This window comes from Malus sylvestris, chromosome 9 (assembly GCF_916048215.2).
Source record: "Malus sylvestris chromosome 9, drMalSylv7.2, whole genome shotgun sequence".
Classification (NCBI taxonomy): Eukaryota; Viridiplantae; Streptophyta; class Magnoliopsida; order Rosales; family Rosaceae; genus Malus; species Malus sylvestris.
Genome location: NC_062268.1, coordinates 25,645,939 through 25,654,767, shown reverse-complemented (window position 1 = coordinate 25,654,767; position 8,829 = coordinate 25,645,939).

Here is an 8,829-nt window from a genome sequence, read left to right as displayed (position 1 = left end):
TACAATTTCCGTGGTTTTTATTCAATTTTTATCGATATCGATAATATCCTGATATTTCCATTGAAATTTCCATGTTTTTGGATTACCGATATTTTCGATATCATCGATATTTTATACCATGGGTTGAGGTTCCACCAGGCCTCATTTCAGACCTACTAATTGAGGAAGCTGATCTGTAACTGTTTTGTTGCTTTTCTTCTGGACTCCTTAAAGAAATCCATCGATCTCTTCTCCAAAAAAAAAAAAAAAAAAAAAAAACAGTCTAATTTACTTTTCAAATTATTTAGCCTACTGTGATTATTATGATTCCTCTTGGTGACACATCATTTAGCTTGCAAATTGGTTTAAAATTTAGATCTTCCTAGCATCATCCGTGTGGGAAATTTTTTTTTTTTTTTTTAAACCCCTAATCACACAGAAGACGTGGCTTTGGGCCGAGCCAAGCTGCGAGCCGTCCATGTCCAAACCCTAGGTCACTTCATTTTTTATGTCGTCTTCTTCCTTCAAACCAAGCTGTTGCTTCTTATGTTCTTGTTGACATCATAATTACACACTTATTATTCTTTTATTTCCTAAATTTTATGCTACCATTTTTTATTTAAATTGGTTGTTTGATGTGTCTATTAAGGAGTGTTTGTAATCGACCCTAGAGATGACTTTGGAGCTATTTCGTGATTTTCAGGCTAAAAGGATCAGAGCTAGGAAGAAATGAAGTCTATAAAAAGTATTCCAACAAATCATTGGTGTCTAATTGGATGTTCAATGTGCAACTGTGTAGAAAATCATGTGAAGAACGGCCTCACTCCAATGATTGTCAAAAATTCCTCAGGTTGCACTCGATTTAGTGCCACATGTGTGGAAACTGGATGTCTAGTTTCTGCAGAACTTTACCGATCATGATTCCAAGAGCATCTCCAACACCATCACTTTTGAGTACTCATTTAAGGACTTAAAAGAGAATCTTTATATCTCTAAGAGCAAGTTCGCCCCTAAAAACCCGTTGGGCAATAGTCAATCCAATCCGTCCAAATAAATAGTAATTGATTGCTATAAATAGTAATTGACTGCAATAAATAGTAATTACCCAAGGGCATCTCCACTTCTAAACTGAATAGTCTAGTCAATTCGTATTAAGATATTATTATTTTTTTTATAAAATAATGAAAAAATAAATATATTTTAATTTCGGATATGATTTTAAACCAATCTTGTCACGCCACGTGTCATTATTCGTAGATTGATTTTTAAGTAGAATTTTAACCAATTCCATAGCACCACATGTCATGATTCTGTAAGAATATGGATAAATTTCCAATAAGACTTAGAACTAATCCCATTGCGCAATGTAGACCTAGCATTTTAGACCCAACCCGTTAACCCGACTTGACCCGACCCGCTAAAACTAGTATTTGGGTGGGTGCTTAACGAGTCGGGTTGCTAACGGATGAACCCATTAATCACCCGTTAAACAACGAATCATTTTGGGTCAACACGTTAACACTAGTTATTGAGGGCTTTTGTGTAATTTCAATAGACATAACCAAAAAATCCCTCGCTAACTCTCTCCGTCTCGCACTCTCGCACGCTCTACGCCATTCTCTGGTTCTCCTTGCTTCTGTCTCCTCTCGTACTCTTGCTCTCTACTTTGTCTTCAATCTTTTATGATTCATGGCTTCTTCTGGTTTCTCCTATTTCTCTGCCATTCTAAGTTATGTCTTGACCTCTGCCTTTTTATTGTATTTTTTCTGCTCTTATTTCTTCATATTTTTTCTTACATAAAGTTGGTTTGATTAGTTTTTCAGGCATCAATAATTTTGATTTTTCCAATTAAATGTGTAATTTAAATATCTGGGTGCCTTTCAATTGTTCATGTGACCACTGTTTTGATGAAATTATGGGTTTTTATTAATCAATTTCTGGATTTTTGAAGTATGATGATTGATTTTTCCTTGCAAAATCATGGGTATTGATTAATATATTGATGCTTAGCTAATAGCTAATGAGGGTTTACCATGGCAGCCTCTTATTCTTTGAATGTCATGAGGTTTTGATCATATTTTGTGTTTTCATGAATTGGGTTTAATTCTGTATGTGAAATTTTAGTCTTGGTTAGTGGTTTTGGTTCTTAAAATTTGCTTCTTAGGATTGAAAGTCCTCTGTTTCAATTTGTTTTTTTTTTTTACTTGTATGTTAATCGATATTATCTGCATGTGAATTTGTGATATGGGTAGTTAGGTATTGAATCGTGAAGGGCACTAATCAGAACTAGAGTTGATCTCCAGAGTTGCTTCAAAGACACCAAAGTTGCAAAATCCAACCAAAATCCTACATTTACACCTATATAGTTGATCTCATGAGTTCCTTCTGTAAGGATTATAATATCTATATTGACTACTCTCTGTAAGATTTTATTATATTTATATGGGTACTTCTAAATGTGGTGGACCCTCATGCTTGTAATATTGATTAAAATATGTGTAATTTGTATTGGGATGCAAAAGTATTAAAAAAAAAATGTTACCGGTTTTAACGGGTTCGATTTGGGTGACCCGTTAGTTTAACGGGTTGGGTTAGGGTAACCCATTTTCTTAATGGGTTAGATGAAATCCGACCCAAACTCAATAAACCCAACCCGTTTACAAGTCTAGCGCCACATATCACTATCTGTTTAGAATCCTTTAGAATAGATTTTGATAAAAATTTTAACCGATCACGTTGTGCCATGTGGAATTATCTACAACCCCATCCTTCTTTTTTTGTCCATATAAACCCTACATCCATCCTAAGTCATGCACCAAACTCAAACTAGCTCATAATCCTTCTTCGTAGTTTATAAATCTTGAGTTTTTACAATGTCTTCTTCAAGGAAATTGTTAGAAATCGATGAGCAAGAGAAAAAAATCGAACGTGCTTCATTAGCCATTTTTTTGCAAACAAAAGTATATGAAAACTTTGGTTGAAAGTATTGAACAAATTGGAATGTGGTGTAAAGTGGAAGATGATGGTTACGTATTTACAAAATAATAATAATAACAATTTTTTGTTTTCTTTTTCCTGTATTATTAAACAATTTTTACAATTTTTTTATAAATTTTATTAAGTCAATTAATATTGACAAAATTGGACACATGGCCAACGGTAAGATTTCTAACATTTTCTTCTTTTTTTCTTTTTTTTAGGGCGAAAACCTGGATAGTTGATTCTGGAAATCGAATGGTCTAGATTTTGCCACGTCACTAGCCTTTGGATTTGAATTTCAACATTTTTTTACCGTTGGAAATCCAATGGTCTAGAAAACTAGCCGTTGGAAATTCAATAGCCATCGCCGTGCCACATAGCCCAAGTCTTGCATCCCCTTAGTGCGCTTGCAGCACAAACCCTCCCATCTGCGCTCTGGGGGGAACGTGCGCGTGTATCCCACGCACCTAGCCCAAAAAAAGGACTTCATGTGGCTAATAGGTCGGGTATTGGGTCAACCAATTTTCAGCTGGGTACCTTGCTAGCCTCCTTTGGAACCTAGCGAATATGGTGGGGTGGACTGGGTTTTTTTTCGGGGGGAAGGGGAAAAAATGGGATGTTGCCCAGCTAAGAAAGGGAGGGCTGTACTTGCTCTAAAGGAATATTGCCTCCAATGGTAGAGTTCTTATGTTAGAATCCCGAAAGTTGAAGTTTTATGATTTTATATGATAATTTGATTAAGTGCACATTTTTTGTTCATTTTAACCTTTTTTTAATTAATTAAAAGCATTAAAATTAAAAGTATTAAAATCTTCAATCAAGATTATGGGTGTCACATCCCGAGCTCGACTTCACCGTAGCACAATATTGTCCGCTTTGGGCCCCGACCATGCCCTCATGGTTTTTTTTTTTTGGAAACTCACATGAGATCTTCCCAGTGGGTCACCCATCTTAGGATTGCTCTTACGCGAACTCGCTTAACATCGGAGTTCCAATGGAACCCAAAGTCAATGAGCTCCCAAAAGGCATCGTGCTAGGTAGAGATAGGAATATACATATAAGGCTTATAGGATCCTCACCCCTGGGCGATATGGGATCTTACAATCCACCCTCCTTAGGGGCCTGACATCCTGGTCGGCACACTTCCGGATTGGCTCTGATACCAAATTGTCACATCCCGGCCCGGGCCCCCACCACATCCTGGGCTCGACTCCATCGTAGCACGATATTGTTCGCTTTGGGCCCTGACCACGCCCTCATGATTTTTTTTTCTGGGAACTCACACGAGAACTTCCTAGTGGGTCACCCATCTTAGGATTGTTGTCACGCGAACTCGCTTAACTTCGGAGTTCCGATGGAACCCGAAGCCAGTGAGCTCCCAAAAAACCTCGTGCTAGGTAGAGATGAGAATATACATATAAGGCTTACAGGATTCTCACCCCTAAGCGATGTGAGATCTTACAATGGGCCTCGTTTCTCACTCAAGGTGCACTTTTTTTCGTTTAAAGTAAAAAAAATTGAATTAATTAAAAGCATTATAATTAGAAGCATTAAAAACATTAAAAGCTTCAATCAAGATTGTGGGCCCCTTTTTCAACTCAAGGTTGTCCCTATACAATCCCTATATGTGAGGACATAAACTATGTATCCGGTTTGAGTCCCTATACTTTAAGGACTCACTTTCCGATCCATTGGAGATTCATGTTGTCCCTATATTTATTGTATACTCATTTTATACAGTGGTTGTCCCTATTTAGGGACTCCATTGGAGATGCCCTAATGCTTGTAGAAGAAATTAAACATGTTTTTGTGTTGGAGGGCCAGCTTATAGATTTGCACGATTGATGATTAGTGGCATACAAGTTACTGGTTTTGGTTAGCTAAGTTGAAACTGGTACTAGATGAAATCACCTGAAAATAATATATAGAAATTTTACAAGACCTACATCTAAGGGTAGTAAGAACCCTCGAGAACAATATAACAGGTGTTGCGACCATAATTTTTCACAATTGGAGTAAAACGAATCTGAATACGAATACCTTAGTAGTTCGGTCATAGACTCAACATCGTCCATTTTGGAGCTGTACAAACGCATCAAAGTTGTCACCATCATCCTGTTTTGGATCAGTGGGTGAAATCCGTCAACTTCACTGAGATAGTCCATGCTAGTTTTGCAAGGTACGGAAACATAATCCGGTTTGGAACTTAGTCAAGTTTCTATATTTTTGGAGATTTCTATAATCTAGGGATTTGCAGTGCGTCGCAAGTAATCACACTCTTCATGCTGCTAATTAGATAATTAATCGTTTGCCAACTCGTCTTTTACAACATAGTTCTCAGTATGAAAAATTATTTAATAAACCTCCTCAACATAGAAAACTCAACATTTTTGGTTGTGCATGTTATCCTTACTTGCGTTCATAAAATAATAATAAGTAGCAATTTCGTTCTAAACGGTGTGTTTTCTTGGGTATTCTTTAAATCACCATGGTTATAGAAGGGGAACATTTTTGCTCACCACCATAAATTATGGTGTATACTCACCATACACCTAATCAATTAATACATGTCCATTTACTTAATTCTAGTTAACTTTCACATTAAATGTTATTTTTTAAATTTCGAACAAAAATTAGCCAAGGTTAAATGAAAATATTCAATAAGTATGCATTTAAAATAATTTTTTTTCACTCATTTAATTATTCAATAAGTGTGCATTTCTCCTTTCTTTTTTATTTTTTATTTATTTTTTTATTTTTATTTTTTTTTAAATGATAGATGTTATTAGATTACATGATAGATTAGCCACTGATGGGATTTGAACTCACTTTGTCAAGCAAGGGCTTAATACCTTTCCACCACTATGGCAAATGGTCACTTGCTTTCAATTTCAGGTTTTGACACACCCCGATCCTAGAATCAAGGCGTGCTGGCCGTCACGCGAACGTGACGTAGCCAAAAGTGCGACACGGAAGCAAGAGATAATAGAAGTATGAAGGAATTTAAACCAACCATTAGCAGTAATAACCTACTAGCATAAAAGAGTGAGTTATAAAGTAAAACACACGAATTCAGAGCTAGGTACTAGGTGCAGTCAAGTAGGACCATAATTAAAAGTACAACACCCGCAGGTGAATCCTACATGCAGAACGTCTGTCAGAACGCCGAAAAAGACCTCGTGAGCCACCAACTGGTAACTAGAACCTGGAGGAGCGCAAAACAGAGTTGAGTGGGTCAGTAAAACCAAAGATTTTCCAAAAACATTTCATTTAAAACATTTCTAACCCCTCACCGTAAAATCTGTATACTTTCCCAGAAATTTATTATAAAAACATATATATATATATATATCATCATCAAAACTCAGCTTACAATCTTTCAACGCTTTTCAGAAAGAATATGCCATGCCATGCCAAAATATAATATGAATGCATCGATATAAATCAGGTGAAATAATATATCAACCGGAGACCCTACAGTGGTCCTGTACGGCTGATTCTATAGCTCAATATCCCACTCAGCCGGAGTCACCACAGTGACCTATACGACCCTACTCTGCACGTCACTCGGAACTACGTAAGGTAGTCTGTATGATGAAAGGTGTAAGAATACGCTCTAGTGCTTCTCTCAACAATCATCGGCGCACATAACTAAGGTCACCCACTAGTCGGAATCACATCTAGCGATCTATACGACTAGCATGTCGGAACCCTCACATGGTCTGTACAACATTCACCTACTTGGATCCAAGGCGAGCGTGCGGTGTGGTGAATAATATAAGTACTAACACCTAGGGTGCAGGTTATGAGCTTTCAATGCAATTCACATAAAATAAATCGTATGAATAATGTAAAACTCACATGTGCGTCCACAGCGTCAATTCATATATATATGCATCAATTATCAATTCAAATATCTCATCAATTGCATGCATGGCATTTTAAAACATATTTTCATATAAATGCATTTTCTGGGAAAAACAATAGTAAATAGGTAATACGAAAACAAAATTGCCCACTCACTGGTATGTCGATGGGTCGTAACCCCCGTGACGTCCCTGGATGCGCTCGTCCTCGGGATAGGTGTCACCTATATGCGAAACAACTATAAAAACGTTAATTAAAACACATAACCAATAATTTGAAATAACTTCTCATACGGTGCCCAATTTGGGTATGTGAATATACCACAGTGGCCTACTCGACGTCACGGACGTCGACAATTTTTTAGAAAAAATTTTGGGTCTGCCACGCACCCCCACACGCCGTCGGTGGCACGGGCCTACGCGGCCCCACGCGCCCTTCTTCTTCCCCACGTCGCCGGACTGAGTTTTCCGGTGACCGGAAAACTGGGAACTTTTTAAAACCCTTGTTCTCCTTCGTTTCTCAACCGTTTTCTTCGAATTTTATATCAATTTGAAGGCCTTAACATGTAGAATCACAATGGACTAGTTTCAAGGTCTAAAATCCACTAGATTTTACCTGAGGAAGCACGATAATCCGGCCAATTTTGAAAGACTCCTTTCTCAATCCTCCGACGTCCAAATGTTACTAACGAAGTACCCCGAAGCTCGTGAGGATGTCCTTAAGCTCACTGTGAGCTTGAAATTCCCTGAAATGTAAGATTTCACGTGTGCATGAACAATGCACATTTTTGGGGTTAAAGTTTCACGACGATTCCGAGGGTTTCACTTCCTAAAACTAGTACCATTCAACTCAGAACATCAAAAGGATGAAGAATCATACCTTATTTGCTTCGATCTGCGAAGTTTAAAGGGTTCTTGGGTGAGGCCGTACAGTTCGAGAGGGAGAGAGTGAGAGAGAGTCGTGAGGGAAGAGAGAGAGAGAAGGCACGGGGGAAGGGAGAGAGAGCAGGGAGTGTGTGTGTGTGTTGTGTGGTCCAACACAAATCCACACCATCCATTTCTTTCCTAACTCCCTAACCACACAAACAATCCCACATTTAATTAATAAAATTTCCCAAACTTAGGAAAATAAACATTATGAATATAGTATATCACACACCCACCTAAGTAACATCGAGGGCAGCATCGTCATTTCATGTCCTTGATATATATTTTTGGTATGGGCTGTGACAATCTCCCATCCTTATAGAATTTCGTCCCTGAAATTCCCACGACCAAATAATCCGTTTAATACCCATAGAATAACCTTGGGTACATCTCTCTCATTCGATCTTCTATCTCCCAGGTAGCTTCTTCTACCGAATGGTTCCTCCACAACACCTTCACCAAGCTTACTGTCTTATTCCTTAGAACCTTGTCTTTCCAATCCAAGATAGTCACTGGTTCTTCATCATACGTTAAATCCGGATTAATCTCTAGCGGTTGAGGAGGGATCACATGTTAAGGATCAGAAATATAATGTCGAAGCATAGAGACATGGAACACATTATGAACCTTAGATAACTCCGGAGGCAACTCCAACTTGTAGGCAACTTCACCAATCCTTTTAGTGATCTCATAGGGTCCTATGTACCTAGGACTTAACTTTCCTCTTTTTCCAAATTGTACCACACCTCTCCAAGGTGACAATTTCAAAAATACCCAATCACCCACATCATACACTCGATCAGTAGCATGTCGATCCGCTAAGCTCTTCTGTCGATCCTGGGCTGCTTTCAGGTTAGACTTAATCACCTGAATATTTTGAGTAGTCTCATCCACAATCTCTGGGCCTTCTAACACTCTTTCACCAACCTTAGACCAACACAATGGTGTACAACACGCCCTACCATAAAGTGCCTCAAATGGTGACATACGAATGCTCGAATGAAAACTATTATTGTAGGCAAATTCCATCAAGTCTAGGCGATCATGCCAGGAATCACCGAACTGTAACACTGAAGAT